Below are 19600 nucleotides of genomic sequence, written 5' to 3'. Positions count from 1 at the left end.
TTATAGAAATTTCTCATACATACTAAATTATGATGTAAGCACAGAAAAATATGATTTTTTTCCGTAATTAGCCCGTAAGCGCTTTTAAAATAATATATATATATATATATATGTATTTACTTTTAAAAATATTATGCTACTTTCATTTTAGTTATAATTTTAATTATTTGACATTTAAATTAAATATATATAAAACTAAAGACTCAGAAGCAATAACGGTAAATCTATATATAGCTGTATAAGAATGTATAAAAGGCGTTGATATATAACAAAAAATGTGTGTGCAGCATGCCAACTACACTGTGTAGTAAGCAGTTTTGAGTTATGCTATTTTTTTGTTAGTAGCACGATAATAAATGCATTTTATATATACACATACATATATATATATTTTTTTAGATAATAATTAAGTTAATTATTATGAAAGACGAACATTTGAATAAAGAAGAACAACTGAATTTCAATACTAAACAAATGCGTAATTATTTAAAGAATTTTCTGAAAAAAAAAAAACATTTGACGATAATTTTAGCGTACAATAAAAGCTTAAAGCTACTCCTGCTCTACTCTTTAGACCCTGAGTCAAGAAAACGCTGGGTAAGTTGGTATGTAAACTGCATACTAAATACTGCATATTTATTGAAATTTTGGGGCAAATTTTAAAATTTTTACTATGGAATAAATGTAGAATACTTGGAAATGTTGCCTCATCAAATTTCAAGACCCTAACGTAAAAGAAAAGGTCATTTTAACAAGCATTTTGTAAAAAATACGCAATTTGCAATACATTTTTAATTTTTAAAAATCACTGGTAACATCTACATTACAGTTTCTTAGATAGGATTGTAGCGCATGCGATTCTGCAGATTTCGATATTTTTAGATTTTCCCTAGGACCAGCGGTTCAAAAGTTATTCGCATTTTTGTGTTTCGCAGCTACCTACTGCCTGCTCCTGGTCGCCTGGTAGAAATCCTGGATTTTCGCTGCAAATTAAAATGCATTTTTATGGCAGCGTCGCCGGCAGAGTCCCGGGGCTGCGCGCAGGTGTTGCATATGCAAAGGGGCATATGTGGCAACCGGATGGCGGATATGGCGGGACTGGAAGTTGTCGCCGGCCGGAAACCAGAAACGTAAATTAACGGTCCCTACTTCCGGTTATGAAGTGAACCGGAAGTGGAAAACCGGAACCGGAAATGACCGACCGGAAGTGTCACCTCATAACCGGAAGCAATTCCCGTTTCCGGTTATAAGGTGGCACTTCCGGTATTATACTTCCGGTTATGAGGCAAACCGGAAATGTCTGACCGGAAGTGCCACCTCATAACCGGAAGCAATCCCCACTTCCGGTTATGAGGTGGCACTTCCGGTCAGACATTTCCGGTTTTTCACTTCCGGTTCACTTCATAACCGGAAGTAGGGACCGTTAATTTACGTTTCCGGTTTCCGGCCGGCGACAGCTTCCGGTCCCGCCATATCCGCCATCCGGTTGCCACATATGCCCCTTTACATATGCAACACCTGCGCGCAGCTCCGGGGCTCTGCCGGCGCCGCTGCCATAAAAGTGCATTTCAAATTTTTGCGAAAATCCGGGATTTCTACCAGGCGACCAGGAGCAGGAAGTAGGTAGCTGCGAAACACAAAAATGCGAATAACTTTTGAACCGTTGGTCCTAGGGAAGATCTAAAAATTTCGAAATCTGCAGAATCGCATGCTCTACAAACGTATCTAAGAAACTGTAATGTAGATGTTATCAGTGATTTTTTAAAATTAAAAATGTATTGCAAATCTCGTATTTTTAGGGAAATATCCACCAAAATGTATTTATTTCAACAAATAAGTTTCAAAAAATGTTGTTTATACTTACTACCGCTAATAAAGCTTTGCGTTGCTACCTTACTTTTTCAATAAAACAATTTTTTTATTGAAAATTTTCATATTTTTTATTTGCAGTTTTTATATGCATTTTTTTGCATTTTACAGAATATCTGGCGTTAATTTACAATGCATAAGGGCAGCACAGAAAAGCGCAATGAACAGCTGAAGCAAAATGGCTGGGTCAGAAAGTCGTACTGCTCTTGGCAGTAACAACACACCACTTCCGAAGCGCCCACAAAACAGGTGTCGTAACCTGGTGTGTTGTCAACAGACCCCAGCAAACAAGATGATATTTACTAATTCAAATTTACAATAAATACAACAACAACACATACGTACAAAACTGCTCTAGTTTTCCTATTGAGCTCTCCACTTCACTGGGTGCAAAAAGCAAATTTCTAATCCATTTTCGGAGGTGAACAAAATAAATGGATGAGTTCAGCGAATGGTGGTGCCGCCCTTGGCTCTCTGCAAAGAAAAGGTGTAAACAAGCATATTACAAGAAAAACAAAAAAAAAAATACATAAATAAAATCAACATTTTGGAAATTTTCAAATTGAAGGAAAGCGGCGCTTCACTAACCCTGATTGCCCTCTCTGAGGTCTACGAACCTTTTTTCTATTGAAAGGTGCAATGGCAAGCAATTATTTGTTGTTGTTATTATTGTATCTATCTACAATATACATTCCATATAATATAATATGAGTATAAAAACTATAGGGTTGCCAAGTTGCACAGTTTATATGTTTATTTATGGCTAGAACTTTAAATGGTACACAGAAAAAATGCTTTGGAAAAAATTTAAGCTATTTATGAATAGTTCATCAGTGTAACAATAGGGTTGCCTACATTTAACATTTCAATATTTATTTAACAATTCTTTCTCAGCAACATTTTGCAAAAAATTTAAGCAATTTATACAACGAGTATAAACATAATAAATGCAGGGTTGCCAACCAAATTATCAAAGTTAAGAAATACTCCCTTCAGCAAAAATTTTAAAATTGTGTGCGAAGCTTCATTTCATATTTATTATGAAGTTATCGAAGAAAAGCTAGGATGACGAAACGAGTTGAAATCCGGATGTCTGTCCGGATAACTTTAGTACCTTCCTTGGCACCCTGAAGAGGTTGGTATTGAAAAAGGGCGAAATCGGATCACTGTCACGTCCACAAAATGGCACAAAAATCGAAAACACATAAAGAGTCATAACTGTGCCATAAATAGTAATTGTAAAAGTAAAATTTGTTAATAAGGATCGCACTAGGCCGGGCATATTTGGGTTTAATTATTTTGGGGAAGTACATGTAGTCCCGCCCTCACATAAGTCTCTCAAACCAATACAGTTATATAAACCAAACTTTCTGCAGTCGGTTCTCTTACGTGCCCCACCACACGCCATGAAAATAGTTGAAATCGGATAATAACCACGCCCACCTCCCATACAAAGGTTAGGGTGAAAATTACTAAAAGTGAGTTAACTGACTAACGAAAAACGTCAGAAACACTAAATTTTACAGAAGAAATGGCAGATGGAAGCTGCAATCAGGCTTTTTTAAAAAATGGAAAATGGGCGTGGCATCGCCCACTTATGGGTCAAAAACCATATCTCAGGAACTACTCGACCGATTCGAATGAAATTCGGTATATACTATTTTCTTGACACCCTGATGACACGTGTGGAAAATGGAATGGAATGAAATCGGTTCACAACCACGACAACTTCCCATGTATATCAATTTGGAACTCCATCTCATTCCTTCACTTTATAATATATAGATAAGGAACCAATGAAGATAGCGAAATAAAACTTTACACAAATACTGTATATGATCTGTGGCATCACTTGTGAAAAAATTGTCGAAATCGGACTATGACTTTTCAAGACCCCGGATATCGAACATGAAGAACTCGGTGCCTTCGGGTAATTTTTCACCGAAAATATCGTTAAATCTCTCAGATATCTTAATTTAATTCAAAGGGGTTTTTTTTCTTCTAATAGTGTGTCTCTGTACAAAAAATGGTTATAATCGAGTCCTAACTTCCCCTAGCTACCATATACTTTTCAGATTATCAAACTTCCGATGGGCTTTATATCGCATATATCGGCTAATATGTGAGATATCTTAGCAAAATTAAGTGAGCGTATTGTCTGGGCTATAGGTGGTGTAAATGAGTGATATCGGTTCAGAAATTACCTCAGCCCTCATATAGTATATATGATGATTTTCGTTATTCTATTGTACTTTATGCCGAATATATGGGCCAAATTGTGTGTTATCTTAACAAAATGAAATACAAAATTGCGAGAGTCCGGTTGTACCCAAACTTAGTCTTTCCTTACTTGTTCCCTTCTAATATTATATAAATTAAAAAGAACTCTTCTGCCCTTCACACACAACTGTTGATGTTAGAAATGGATGTAGAAAGTTTCTAAAAATTTTGTATTTCAGCCTCACCTATAGGCTTTAAGCCAATTGCAACAGATTTGGAATTCAGCTATTCAGCAGCGTCAAAAATGGATTTTTTTAAATCTAGTTTCATTGCGCTGCTGAATGACAGAATTTGCTGAATTTTAAATCCGAATATGTATATGGGTGAATACCCCATGTGATGAGCTTAATTATGAAATATTTTTCAAAATCCCGTACCGCTTCCTTACCCCTAAATTTTACTAAAGAAGAAGAGTGTAAGCACTTTACATACAAAAATAGACAGGCAGTAGAAGAGAATCTTTAAACAATTTGTGTTTAAGTTGTAAAGACGGATTTTATGCCTATGGTCTTAGGTGAAAATTTGAATTCAGCTATTCAGCAGCAGCTTGATAGTGATCAATTTAGATGTGGTATATTGATATTAAATTTAATGAAATTATAAATGAAATTAATCGCTGCGCGCCAAAAAAATTCATATCAAAATTTTTTTCAGAAAACATTTTTTACCACCAATTTCCTACCCATATGCTGAATTGGTACTATAATAGTATTCATGGAAGTCCTCATGTGCATTGTGTAATCAAATATTTTGTTTACTTTTGCATCGCATGTGCCTAAGCACGCATTGCAGCAAATTAGTGCATTCAGAGCGTTATCTCCAATATAGACAAAAACCCGACAAAAGAAAACAAAAACAAATAAATGTTGCAACATTGGCGGCATAAAGCATGCGCCGTCACTCATTCTGTCAAAATAACAAAAAAAAAAGACAGACAACAATAATAAATATCAAAAATATTAACAAAAAATGGGTGCGGGCGGCGCGCGCAAAGCGCTACAAATACAAATACAAAAGCAAAAGCAAAATCAAATGTGTGTAGATATGCGATTTTATCTCGCCACAACGTGCGGCAATGCATCACAATGTGATATCTGATCTTTGCATCTCATACTCATACTATCAAGAGACCAAGTGCAGAAGGAGAAGAGTAGAAAGAGGGCTCCTCAAACATATTGGTATCACCTAGCAAGTGTACACTTACACAAATATAACTAAATACAACTGATTATGTATTCATTGAAAGTATTTTAGAAATTGAAATATTTTATTGTTTGTCTGTTTATGTGTTTGTGTACTCACATATATGTATGCATTTCAGTCTCGTTGTGTGTTTATTTGCTTGCGGTCATGTTGACTTGGCGTTTCATCTTCCTGGCGACGGCACGTAATCCATATCGAAATTCATAATCCAGCCCAATAACGTGGAGTCGTATCGCCGAGCGCTGGGCGACGACGTTTTCCTTATGACATTTGTAGGTGTCCACGTGTTGCGATAAGTAGTTGTTGAAAAGAGAAGAATATGTTAAAAAAATTTTGACTTTTTTGGGTTTATTTATCTTTATGACTTTTTAATTTGTGCGCCGGTTTTTTTTCTTTTTTTTTGGTCTGCATTTATTTGTTTTATTTTTTTAGTAAAGTAAACAAAGTTTTTAAGTAAACATTTAATGTTTTATGTGGCGTTAGGGATGTCCTAAATGGAAAATTAAAATTACTATTAATTAATTTAAATACATACATAGCTGCAAGAGAATATTTTGTTTCAAAGAGTTTCTAGAGAATTTGTTCACGATTTGATGAACATTATCATTTCTAAGGGATCTAACATTAATTCAGTTATTATCATATATTTCAATTAGTTCTGTCTATCTTAAATAAATAAAAGTGAAATCACTCATCGGAATATTAAGCTTCAAATAATTGTAACACTTTCAGCTAAAGTTTGAAAGCTCTCGGCAAGCTTACGACATGAATTATTTCACTTTATCAAGACCACAGGGTGGTTCAAAGATGGCTTAATAGTGTGAGGGGATCCCAGTATCGGTGATGTTACAATGGCCCTCCCAAAGGCCTAGGTGCGTCAATTGACAAACACTTAACCTGAACTAACCTAGCTTAAGGGGTTCGGTGGGTTTCAAAATTTGAAAAACAACATTTTATTGTCTTATTAAATACTGCAAAATGTTTAAAATATTATTGGGAAATATCAATACAATTCGAGTAATATGTTAAGAGAAGGATTTTTTTATATTGTCATTACTATATCTTTTGAACCGATATATGGCAACAATTTTACGAAAAAAGTGAGTTTGTTTGTTCAAAATCTGTCTAAAATTCAAATTTTAATATTTTCCTTTTTTCTTCGTTCATTAACTAGATCTATGCATGTACTATCGAAATATTTTCGGTTTATTGATTTTGGATGAACCAATCATCAGTTATGATGTCCACCGCAAGACCTTTTTTTGAACACGCCATGGGTTTTCAAAATTTTTGAATTAAAATTTCACAAAATACTGTTTAAACATATACCTTTGCTACGGCTGACATGCTTAAATGAAATATATGATTGTATATAATAATCTCCAACTGGGATCTCCAACTGGCGCCGAACTGCGAAGGAGAGAGACAGGTGGCGCACTATCGTCGATTCGGCTATAACCGGCTAAGCGGTTGCAACGCCAATCACATACATACATATAATAAAATAAAAAGATGTAAAAATACCCTTGTTTTTAGCCCTTGAAACCCACCTAACCAATTAAATGGTTACCCCCTCAATTAATTTCTACGTCATGTATAATTAGCAGCATTCGATTAGGGTTAAAAATCATATTTGTGTATACTTTTTGAAAAAAAAAAATGTAAAATTATCCTCAATGGATATCCTCCTTTAATAAGCATATTATTTCATCCATAGAGTTGCAGAACTATCAATAGTCAACTAATTCAATGTTTTCTATAGTTGGCTTTGAAACTATCGACAGTGTTGGTATTTTTAGTATTGTAAATCTTGTGGACATTGTAGTATACCAAAATAGTGCTGACACTACAGAGAGTAAGTACTACCAGAGTAGTACTGATCATAGTCATAGAAGTACTGATTTCGTAAATCTTGTGGACGTTATGGTATACTAAAATAGTGCTGACACTACTGATAGTAAGTACTACCAGAGGAGTGCTGATTTCGTAAATCTTGTGGGCGTTTTGGTGGTATATCACAATAGTGCTGACAATACAGGGAAAGTACTTACACGTTTTTCTTATCCAAAATTCTGTTAGAACAAAACTCGTGTCAACAGTCTTTAGTTTATGATTGTATATTAAAAAAAATTGTAAAAATACCCTTGTTTTTAGCCTCTGAAACCCACCTAACCCCTTAAGTTATATGAAAGACCTTTGTAACTATTCGAATATAAACGAACATCCCTAATGCTCATAAAAATATTTTTGTTTTTTTTCATTTTCATTGCAAAGTGTGTTGAACTTTATGAATTTAAATATTTATTTACTTATTTGTCTTGTAACTTTCCATTTAAATTACTGACAGTGTTCAGTGAGCATGTAGGTATTCGCTGATTAAGTTGTCTGAAGTTGCGCATGCGTATAAATATGTTTTTTGGAAGAAAAAAAATGGATAAAACTGAAAAAGTAAATAAATAGTGAAATACTAGTCAGCAATGAAAGTACATATACATATGTACATATGTATGTACAACAGTACTTTGTAAGAATTCACTATCTGAAAATATGTGGTTGTTTTGTAAATATGAAGATATTTTCAGCGAATTTTCAGTTTTGGGAAAAGTCACGAAATGCTAATATTTACAAAATTTATGAAGTTTTGTTGAACAAATCATAATCTATACTATATAAATAATTTTTTTATAAAGCTATTATGTCAATGTTCATTATATGTATTAAGTATAAAAATTGATTGTAGTATAAATTTATAAGGTTTCAAGAATTTACAAGGTTTAAAGCTTATATGGGAGAACCGTTTTATAAAACATGCTAAAAAAAATGCGAGCAGTGGCTATAACGTAGTTGGTCATTCGCTTTTTCTCGACAGTCAATTTTCTATATGATCTAGAATATTATTACAATGAGAATCTATTGTCATATAGAGAAATATGTATTAATTTTATAAAGATCTCGAAATCATGCTCGAGTTTTAAACGGTTGGAGAGTTCTACATAATTATTTCTTATTCGTTTTAGCAGTTTGAAATAAAGTTCTTAGGCCATTTTGAATATTTCTGAAAGCAACCTGATAGCGAACAAATTCTTTACTCTGGTATAAGGATCTAGATGGGGATGTAAGGTAGGTCAACTAACGGTAAATGATCTACCGCCTTTATGGCCTTTAAAACTCTTTACGGACCCGGACCAGACATGGACAACGATTTAGGTTTAATATTTTTGGGATTTGGTTGCAGCTTGACCTGGTGGTCGACGTATTCCGCCACTTGCGTATGGTGGGGTGAAACCCTTTAGAAGTGCCGAGACTGTCTCCATCCTGTTAAAACCCTGGCAGGCCTTAGAGTACGTTCTCCTTCCGTTATCATTAAGTTGATGTGGTAGGTGTCGGTTGGGAGACTCCCTTTTTACATTGGTCGTCTCTGAACGCACTGCTTCATAAAATCCTCACCTTGTCCTCTTAGCAGAGACAACCTTGGGACCATTGAAAGCGGGTACCTTCCGGGTGGTTGATAGCGGGTTTTAGTGGGGACACACATAAAATGAATAACAGTGAAGTGAATGGACTGGCTTAAGAACTTTATCACAGAGTCCAAGCCCTTTGTCGTATCATAAGGCTCTTAGTGATACAGATAATATAAAGTTTGCTAAACTCTAAGAAAAGTGAAAGGTTCTACTTTCTTAAATGACACCTGTATTCCAGCTGTCATTAGTAACATACAAAAAAAGGTAAGATAAATGGATTAAATGAAATATTACGTAGATATGTACTTATGATCATACTTATATTTACAGGCAAGTGCACATTCATTAAGAAAATGTACGAATAGTATGAAAAAGCAACAAAAAGTAAAAAATAAAAATAAACAAGTAAGGAAGGGCTAAGTTCGGGTGCAACCGAACATTTTATACTCTCGCAATTTACATATTTAACTTTATTTATATTATATAATACACAATTTGACCCACATATTCGTATAAAATCCATTGAAAGTTGGAAACCATAATATTAGGTTAGAAGCACCGAGGTCCTCGTGTTCGATATATGGGGCCTTAAAAACCTATGGTCCGATTTCGGCGATTTTTAGAATGGGGCTGCCACACTATTAACATAGTATTTGTGCAAAGTTCTGCACCGATATCTTCTTTAGTACTTACTTTATATATTGTAAAGTAAACGATTCAGATCGTCTTCAAAGTTCTGGTATATAGGAAGTAGGCGTGGTTGTGAAGCGATCTGGCCTATTTTCACAACATATCATTGGGATGCAAGGAAACTATTACAAACCAAGTTTCATTGAAATCGGTCGGGTAGTTCCTGAGATATGGTTTGTGACCCATAAGTGGGCGACGCCACTCCCATTTTCAATTTTGTAAAAAAATCTGAGTGCAGCTTTCATCTGCCATTTCTTATGTGAAATTTAGTGTTTCTGACGTTTTTCATTAGTGAGTTAACCCACTTTTAGTAATTTTCAACCTAACTTTTGTATGGCAGGTGGGCGTGGTTATGATCTGATTTCTTTCGTTTTTGGACTGTATTAAGAAGTGACTAAAAAAAAGACTGCAGAAAGTTTGGTTTATATAGCTCTATTGGTTTGCGAGATATGTACAAAAATCTTAGTAGGGGCTGGCCACGCCCACTTCCCCAAAAAAATTACATCCAAATATGCCCCTTCATAGTGCGATCCTTCATACCAAATTTTATTTTCATAGCTTTATTTATGGCTTAGTTATGACACTTTATGTGTTTTCGGTTTTCGCCATTTTGTGGGCGTGGCAGTGGTCCGATTTTGCTCATTTTCGAAAGCAACCTTCCTATGGTGCCAAGAAATAAGTGTGCCAAGTTTCATCAAGATATCTTAATTTTTACTCAAGTTACAGCTTGCACAGACGGGCGGACGGACAGACAGACATTCGGATTTGAACTCCACTCTTCACCCTGATCACTTTGGTATATATAACCCTGTATCTAACTCGTTTAGTTTTGGGTGTTACAAACAACCGTTATGTGAACAAAACTATAATACTCTCTTTAGCAACATTTGTTGCGAGAGTATAAAAATTAAGAATATATTAATTGAGTCGTTTGCATGGGTGGCACACAGAGCTACTACATATACGAGGTATGCTCGAAAAGTTTAGCGATTTTTCACATTCACCATTTATTCATCAATGATAGCGTAATATTCAGACCAATAACTTGAAGACTATTGGAAAAATTTTCCCAAAACGTTAACCGTCTTCTCATGAAGACAAAACAAGTCAAGGTTGGATATTTTGTTGGGATTCGATCATCCAAAGAGATCATGTAGAATTCCTCAACTCTAGTTTGTCCACTTCTACAGAATTTTCCCTCATAAATGTTGATGTCTCGAGAAGCCAAGATCGAAACTTGTCATCTGCGTAGTCTCGACATTCAAACAAAAATAATTGAATAGTCATCAAACTTTTTCAGCACACTTCGTATATACTCAAAACTGAGCTTGCTCACTTTGCACCAGCTAAAGCACCAACCCCTCCCCTTACGATCCGCAACTAATCCGTCCAACAAAACTCAGCAGCGGAACAATTCTAACTATTAAGTGACGACTTTATTGCCTTAATTTTGATGGATACACGAGTGAGTGTGCGACGATTTGCACAAAACGGTTCGTTGACGCTGTTTGCCCCATGAACTGCGCTAAAAGCTATTTACTTGTTCGTTCACAAGCGGGTATGAGGTATGAAGATTTGTACCCGGATATATAAATCCACACTATATAAAATATACAAATTCTGTACATGCATGTGGACGCGGTAAATTTGGTTTAGCGCTGGCGACTGTAAATGACGATCGCTAAAGAATTATGTACGTGTCTGTTGAAGCTCTAGAAATTTACGCTTGATCAGCTGTAAATTTTCGCGCGACAAAATTTTAATTGACATATTTAACGATGTTTACTTTTGTGTAGTTTTCTTTGAATGTATATTTGACAAGTGCTTGTTATTGATTTCTGGACGATTTGGAAGAGATTGAGTTTGACTACTTCGATTGTTTGATAAATATGCGAATTTCGAATGAAATAATCTACCTCGGTAACCCATAGATTGCCTTATATTTCATTCAAATGAATGAATATCAAAATAATAATTCCAATTAATAATGTCATTGCTCTATTTCTACTTTTGGGTCCCTCATGAATAAGTCATTCAATAATTTCAGATGTCGTCAATTACTTTTGCATTATTATTCTCGAGTGTTTACTATAATATATTCAAGGCACACTTATGCAACTCAAATTAACAGCACATTATTTAAAATGTAGCTACAGGAGTGGAATTTTATTACCGATTAATGTGAAGAGAGATAAATGAACTTTTCTGAGCGAGAACTGCGGATTTTTTTCTTAATTTAAAATTTTTTTTATATTTCTTTAATAAATAAATGCCTTCAATGTCGTGCGTTCTTTTATAAAGATGACCGATATTTTTGATGCTTTATTGAAAAAAAAAAAACAAATTTTATACGAAAGAAACCAAACTTGGCTCTAAACAATTCTTTGGACTAACTTTTGCAACTGACCCATGCGACTGTTTCTCATATCTGATATTAGTACAAGAGGTGAAATATTAATTTAATGACTCAGCTAATATTTGGAAAGTTGCAGCGAACACTAGTATTCAAAAAGCTGCGGAAGAGATCAAATCTGAAAAAAATATTGGTTTTGACGTTGATAATTCTCTACAATGTACACGGCTTGCAGGCCGTTTTACAAAGATATAGTCAAATGATAATAAAAATTTCGTGTGTCATTGCGTTTTTAGACAGCCAAATTAATTGATCAATTAAAATTTTTATTGAGAAACACTTTTTTGGCTTTTATACTGCCGGATACTCAATAACAGATCAGTTGTTATACATTTTTATACTCTCGTAACAAAAGTTGCTGAGAGTAAACATTGAGATATCTTCATGAAACTTGGAACTAGTGTTCCTTGGCACCATAGGAAGGTTAAGTTCGAAGATGGAAGACGCCCACAAAATGGCGATAACCGAAAACACATAAAGAGCTATAACTAAGTCATAGAGAAACGATTGTTTTAGAAAGGGGTATATTTAGGTGTAATTTTTTTGGAAAATTGGGCGTGGCCCCGCCCCCTACCAAGTTTTTTGTACATATCTCGTAAACTACTAAAGCTATATTAACGAAATTTTTAGGAGTCGTTTTTTCAGGCATTTCCTTATATAGTCCAAAAATGGAATTGTAACCGGATTGTAACCACGCCCACCTCCCATACAAAGGTTATGTTGAAAACTATTAAGAATACTTTAATTCAGTAAGGAAAACCAACAGAAACCTTAAATTTCATTATAGAGAAGGTACAGAGGAGCTGCACTCAAAATGGTTTACAAAATTTTAAATGGGCGTGGTTCCACCCACTTATGGGTCAAAAACCATATCTCCGAAACTACTCGACCAATTTCAATGAAATTCGGTTTGTAATATTTCCCTTGCATCCCAATTATATGTTGTGAAAATAGTCCAAATCGGTTTACAACCACGCCTACTTCCTATATACCAGAACTTTGAAGACGATCTGAACCGTTTACTTTACAATATATAAAGTTAGCATTAGTGAAGATATCGGAACAGAACTTTGCACAAATACTACATTTATAGAGTGGCAACGCCCTTCTAAAAATCGTCGAAATCCGACCACAAATTTTCAAGGCCCCTTATATCGAACATGAGGACCTCAGTGTTTCTAATATTTTTTACCGGAAATATAGGTAAGTCTCTCAGATATTTCGTAGAAATTCATAAGGAATATCTTTCATTTATTAATATAATGCGGGTCATAACTTCACCTAACTTCCATATACCTAATATTAGGGTTTTTCAACTTTCAATGGACTTTATACCAATATGTGGGTCAAATTGTGTGTTATATTAATAAAATTAAATAAATAAATTGCGAGAGTATAAAATGTTCGGTTACACCCGAACTTAGCGCTTCCTTACTTGTTGTTCTTGCTTTTCATAAGAAGTTGGTAAGTTTCATCAGATGATTAATATTTTTAGCAGAGACATCTACCGTAGCTTTTTTACCAAAAAATCCATGGATTTTTATTTTGTATGTTAAATCGATCTTAATAACCGTTTAATTGAGCAGAGGCCAGTTAATTTATCAATATGTACTAACAAATTCCTTAATTATTCGAAAATACAAGATGAACAAGAAAAACAAGAAAAAGACCCATACATTTCGAATCAAATGAATATTTCTTAACCCATTCCATGAATTTAGTTGTAACTTTGACCTTTTGTTTACCAATTAGTTGATCTGTGAAACGAACAAACTATACCAGATGCTCATATAAAATGAGAAGCGTTTGTGGTGCAATCCTCTGCTCTTTCTTTAGTGGAAATATTCTTCTTTGCGCGTCAAACAACACTTTAGTAATCCATTACTTTTCTTTTTATAAATTATAGCAGATATATCACTTTAATCAGGCATACTATATTGTATCTTGCATAGTATGCAATGCCGAATCGAAGATAATTATCATGATAATAGAGAAACAATAGAACTCGATATATTTAAAATAATTAATTACCCAGAAAATGTCACTAGACATTATTGTTATTATTAATTTTTATATTCTTAATTTTGAGATAAACTTATTGTAAATTATATCTAGTATATGTATGTATTATCAGTGAATCAGTGTTACTCTTTAAATGCAGTGACATGGTTTATTTTATTGGAGCATGAATCAGAAAAAAATCCAGCAAATCATATATGACGCAGTAAATTTATCATAAAGAGTGGTACATTCCAGTAAATGCGTATGAACTGTTGCGAGTGTGTGCAGGATTGCATAAAATAGCAAGTTTTCACTTTAATTGTGATTTTTTTTTTATGGGAAAAAGATATCAAATTTATGTATAAAAATGCATTTTATTGAACAGTAAAACCTCAACTACAAGAATAGAACATATTCTTCGAAGACCCGCAGCCATTTATTTTATTATTTAAGCTTTTATGCCTATGTGACTTTATTCACCAACGATAAGTTTTTTTTTTAACGCTTAATTGTTTGCGGTGAATTACTTGCGGTGCAGAAATATGTGAGAATTATGGTGATTTCACACAGTTTTGATTCATGGACCATAAAACCGATAAGTACGTGATTAAACAAAACGGCTCGACAATGCAAATAAACGGCTGGGAAACAATGAATATTATTAAATTATAAAAAATCAAAATAATTTTATCAAAGCAATTTGTATTTTTATACAATTATCAAAATATTTAAATTTTATGAATCTTAAGTTTCATTTCTGCAAATAAAGGGTGTTCACTTAATAGTTATAGAATTTGTAAATATAATAATCGTCGAGTTCGGACGGTCAAGTAAGCACTGTTTCGTTTACCCAGGAGCTAAGCATTGCCCAAAACAGCATTTGAAACAATTTAAATGAGGTTGGATGGAAAAAGAAGCTCGAGTTATGGAATCGGTGCTGAATGGATAACAAAATCGATACATTTCTGAAGTGGATGGTTAGTAATAATGAGTGAGAACTAAGACAATATCAAACGAAAACGGTTGCAGTCGCTTCGCGGTGAGCCGACGTAAACGATACCCAACCAAGACTGACGGGAGGGAATCATCTACTATCAGCTGCTAACTTACGGTCAAACTCCTAATTCGGACCAGTATTCTCTACAGTTAGACCGCTTGAAGAAAGCAATTTCAAAGCAGCGGCCAATATGAGTAGAGCTGTATTCTATCAGGGCAATACCAAGCCACACACATCGATAGTCAGAAGCTGGCGATTTTTTCAGCTTCAAGAAAAGTTTGTAAGAATTCATTGTTCCAGGTTTTTGCTAATAGGGACCAGGATGTAGATGGGTGAGAATATCATTATGAACAACAGGCCAACGAACAAAACAATGCATATTTTTGATCTATGATAAATAACCACTTCAGTTCGATGTAAAAATAATAGATTTCCTTTAGATTTCCTAAGACTTAGACTTAGACTTAAGGAGTCCCACCAAAAATAGCACAAGTCTTAAATATTTAAATAATTTCTTGAACTGGGACGGTTACCAGAAATTTACACTACGAAAGTAATAATTTCACACCCTTTATCTTGTTTCATTGTAGAGTTTTGTAGAGCATTTATGCTTCAGATTTATCATGATAAATTTCAATTTCCAAAGTATACTTGACACAAATGTCATAACCTATTTATTTTCCTTAACAACCGGTTTGAAAGCTATTCCTCAAAAAATAACACCCTCTAAATACATACTCTCAGCTAAATGTTTATAAGCCTTTTTACAATTCTCATAACAATTAAATTTTATTGCAACAACAATGATTGTCATGATAGAGTCATTCTCTCGTTTGAGTGCATTCACTCCTGCCATTTGCATCTTCATTCATACTTAGGTTGTTTTCGTGCGTTTGCTTCTTGCCTTTTTTGCAAGTTATTCTGAACTTACAATATGCAAATTGTAGCGGAGAACGCTTAGCATATACGTAACAAATTGAATTAAACTCAATGATGCTATGTAAGAAAACAAGTAAGGAAGGGCTAAGTTCGGGTGTAACCGAACATTTTATACTCTCGCAATTTATTGATGTAATTTTATAAAGACAACACAATTCGACCCATATATTCGGCATAAAGTTCAATAGAATAACGAAAACCATTATAAATAGTATATGGGGACTGAGGTAATTCCTAAACCGATTTCACTCGTTTTCACCACCAAGATACAATGTATCGAAGACTATACGATCACTTAATTTAATATTACTTATAATTAGGTATATAGGATCTGGAGGAAATTATGACCCGATTTTTACCATTTCAGGTACAGAGAGAAACTGTTATAAGAAAAAAATTCAGAGGGAATGAATTACATTAAAATATCTGAGGGATTTACCTATATTTTCGGTGAAAAATTAACCTTAGGCACTGAGTTCTTCATGCTTGATATCAGGGGCCTTGAAAAGTCATGGTCCGATTTTGACAATTTTTCCACAAGTGATGTCACAGCTCAAATACAGTATTTGTGTAAAGTTTTATTCCGCTAGTTTCATTGGTTCCTTATGAATACATTATAAAGTGAACGAATCAGATGGAATTCAAAATTGGGTTATATGGGAAGTAGACGTAGTTGTGAACCGATTTCGCCTATATTCCATTTCGCCTATATTTCATTGAAATCGGTCGAATAGTTCTTGAGATATGGTTTTTGACCCATAAGTGGGCGACGCCACGCCCATTTTTCATTTTGTAAAAAAATCTCAGTGCAGCTTTCTTCTGCCATTTCTTATGTAAAATTTGGTGTTTCTGACGTTTTTCGTTAGGGAGTTAACCCACTTTTAGTCATTTTCAACCTAACCTTTGTATGGGAGGTGGGCGTGGTTATTATCCGATTTCTTTCATTTTTGGACTGTATAAGGAAATGGCTAAAAAAAACGACTGCAGAAAGTTTGGCTTATATAGCTTTATTGGTTTGCGAGTTATATACAAAAAACTTATTTGAGGGCGGGGTCACGCCCACTTTTCCAAAAAAATTACATCCAAATGTGCCCCATCCCTAATGGGATCCTATGTTCCAAATTTCATTTTCATAACTTAATTTATGACTTAGTTATGACACTGTATAGGTTTTCGGTTTCCTCCATTTTGTGGGCGTGGCAGTGGACCGATTTTGCCCATTTTCGAAAGCAACCTCCTCAGGATGCCAAGGAACATGTGTTCCAACTTTCATTAAGATATCTTAATTTTTACTCAAGTTATCGCTTGCACGGACAGACGGACAGACGGACAGACGGACGGACAGACATCCGGATTTCAAATCTACTCGTCATCTTGATCATTTATGTATATATAACCCCATATCTAACTCTTATATTTCTTGGTGACACAAACAACCGTTATGTGAACAAAACTATGATACTCTGTGCAACAGATTGCGAGAGTATAAAAATGATGAAGAAGATACACAAACTGTAGATAGCATTGCCCTCAATAATAAGATCATATGAGCGGAAAGTGAAATGCTTACAAAAAGGTGCAGCAAAAATGGATTCTAAATTGTTCGAAATATATGCCTATCGTCAAGTCACAAGCAGATGCAGTAAAAAGTGAAAAAATTATATGGAAGAAGAGAAGAAAATTCGCTAGCAAATTTTATGAATTTATCGCTGTGTGGGAGTTATAGTTCTAGCAATCCGATCTTGATGATCTTCACTACTTTTTAATGAAATCATTAACATGTATTCTTTACTGAGTGGATGAGTAATAATTCAGTTTTTTTTTATTTCAGATGCCCTTCCTAGATGATAACCACGATTTAGAGGCTATGATTTCAGAGTATAGCCCTATAATCTTGAAAACAACCATGTTGGGAGATATACTTGGCTTCAAAATACTGGTATTGTATTAGCACACCTATGGTAGAAACCTTTCAACTTCAGAGCGTAACACCCTAAATAACGACATGAAGAAAGAAAAAATTCTAAAATTGGTATAAACACCTGTCAAGATTATCTAACTGATGATCAGTATGTAATTAAATATCAGTAAAGTACATAATGAAGGCAATAAACTTAAAATACGAACCGAGAAAAATAATAATGTAAAAGAAATAATATACCATTACTTGACTATGATGACTGAAAAGGTTCAGGACTTTCATTTGACCAAAGACTCTCACCTTGACAGCATTTCTCAAAATAATTCGGGAATAGTTTTCTAACGCTACAACAACTACTAGACTATGATAAAATTTGGGCCAGTAGGATTCTTAAGAACATGATCTCCCGATTATCATTATCGACGACACTTATTAAGCAAATAATTATAGAACGGTCATCAACAATACTAAGACTTAATCAATCAATTAAGACTAAAACAATCCACTTTATATAGTTCTCAGAGCGTCTTAAGGTTTGGGGAATACATAAATGAAAGAGTGAAGAAATGCTACATATCAGAAAATACTCAAAAAACACGAATAGCAAGATCTATATTAGACAAAATATTATGTTTGGTATTGAAAGCGGTCAATATGAAAAATTTTCCACTGCATAAATAGTCAACGCACAAGCGCCTACTACTTCTCCGTCGCAACCGGCTAGACTTATATTGAATGAATTTCGATAAGAAACAGAAATGAGAATAAAACTGCCCACATGCAGTTATGCACGTCATCGTATTACGAGTAAGATATGCCCGCTGCCAAGCTAAACTAAACTAGGTTTCAACTTTTTTAATTGTAGTATTTTTTATGATATGCAAGCAAATCTGTGACACTGGCACAATTATGCCAGTGCGTATGTTACTTAGTTAACGTTTTTTTTCTTCGCACAAGTGTTGATAAGCTGCAATTATTTGTGTGTATGTAGTTATTTATGCATGCATGTAAGTGAGTTAAGTAAGTTACGACTCTAATGAGACGATAAATAAAATTACAAACTATTACTTAATGATTATTAGACACTTAGTGTAGTATATCAAACTCATAATTATCAGATTAAAAACAAATTGGCAGGTAGATATGGCAGAAAGATATGAACAGGTTGTTGATTTAAAGATTTATAAAGGTGATATATTTACCTTATTCGGTGTGGGTGTTCCGATAAAGTGATTGACGATTTTTTTGTTTTTGTATTTTTTTCTGAGGCTAGCTTGAAGCGGCAACATTCTTCAACATCCAATGAGTTTAAAAAATATAAACAAATAACTTTATTTATTAAAATCGAATATCTTCATGATACTAGAAGGGATAGTGAGCTCCTTGGATTGACCGAGAGATCATGCCACAAAAAAAAAATCGCTAGCATTGGTATAAGGCACAATGTATGTTTTATAACATATCATCCAAGAATTTTTGTATTTAAGATACTGTACCAAAATTTTACAAAATATTTTTTTGAATATTTCTTATAAAAGATAAATCGTTGATATAAAGCATGTGTCATCCAAAGACCCACAACGTTAGTTAATTGATAAGTCAAGTGCTTTTTAGGTTATGTAGTGGAAGTCAGATATACTATAGTACCATAACCAATGAAAACGACAATAAGAGAGATATAAGATCAAGCCCATTAAGATCTACAGATGATATTCAGGATATTCAGGATCATAGAACTAAGTATGATCTCTTATCTTTCGACCACTTTTCATTCCCATTTTCTTCTTTTTCCTGCTTCTGCTATTAATGACATGTAAAGTACTGTT

At 34.1% G+C, this 19600-nt stretch overlaps 2 long non-coding RNA genes across 3 annotated transcripts in view; one reads left to right on the top strand and one right to left on the bottom strand.

Annotated features, from left to right (window-relative positions):
* The window catches only part of LOC128922323 (uncharacterized), a 115889-nt gene extending 110880 nt beyond the window's left edge, over nucleotides 1–5009 (top strand). For both annotated transcript variants that reach the window (XR_008471546.1, XR_008471547.1), the window contains one exon: nucleotides 1981–5009. This is a non-coding gene — a long non-coding RNA (uncharacterized LOC128922323). The remainder of the gene's footprint in view (nucleotides 1–1980) is intronic.
* Nucleotides 1383–9480, bottom strand: LOC105212233 (uncharacterized). Its single transcript, XR_008471545.1, has 3 exons — nucleotides 7662–9480; nucleotides 5452–5612; nucleotides 1383–2343 (listed from the first exon to the last, which is right to left on the bottom strand). It is a non-coding gene; the product is annotated as an uncharacterized LOC105212233 (long non-coding RNA).
* Between the last annotated feature and the right edge of the window lie 10120 nt (nucleotides 9481–19600).

The sequence above is a fragment of the Zeugodacus cucurbitae genome, chromosome 5 (genome assembly GCF_028554725.1).
Source record: "Zeugodacus cucurbitae isolate PBARC_wt_2022May chromosome 5, idZeuCucr1.2, whole genome shotgun sequence".
NCBI classification, from domain to species: domain Eukaryota; kingdom Metazoa; phylum Arthropoda; class Insecta; order Diptera; family Tephritidae; genus Zeugodacus; species Zeugodacus cucurbitae.
This window is presented reverse-complemented; position numbering and strand designations above follow the sequence as displayed.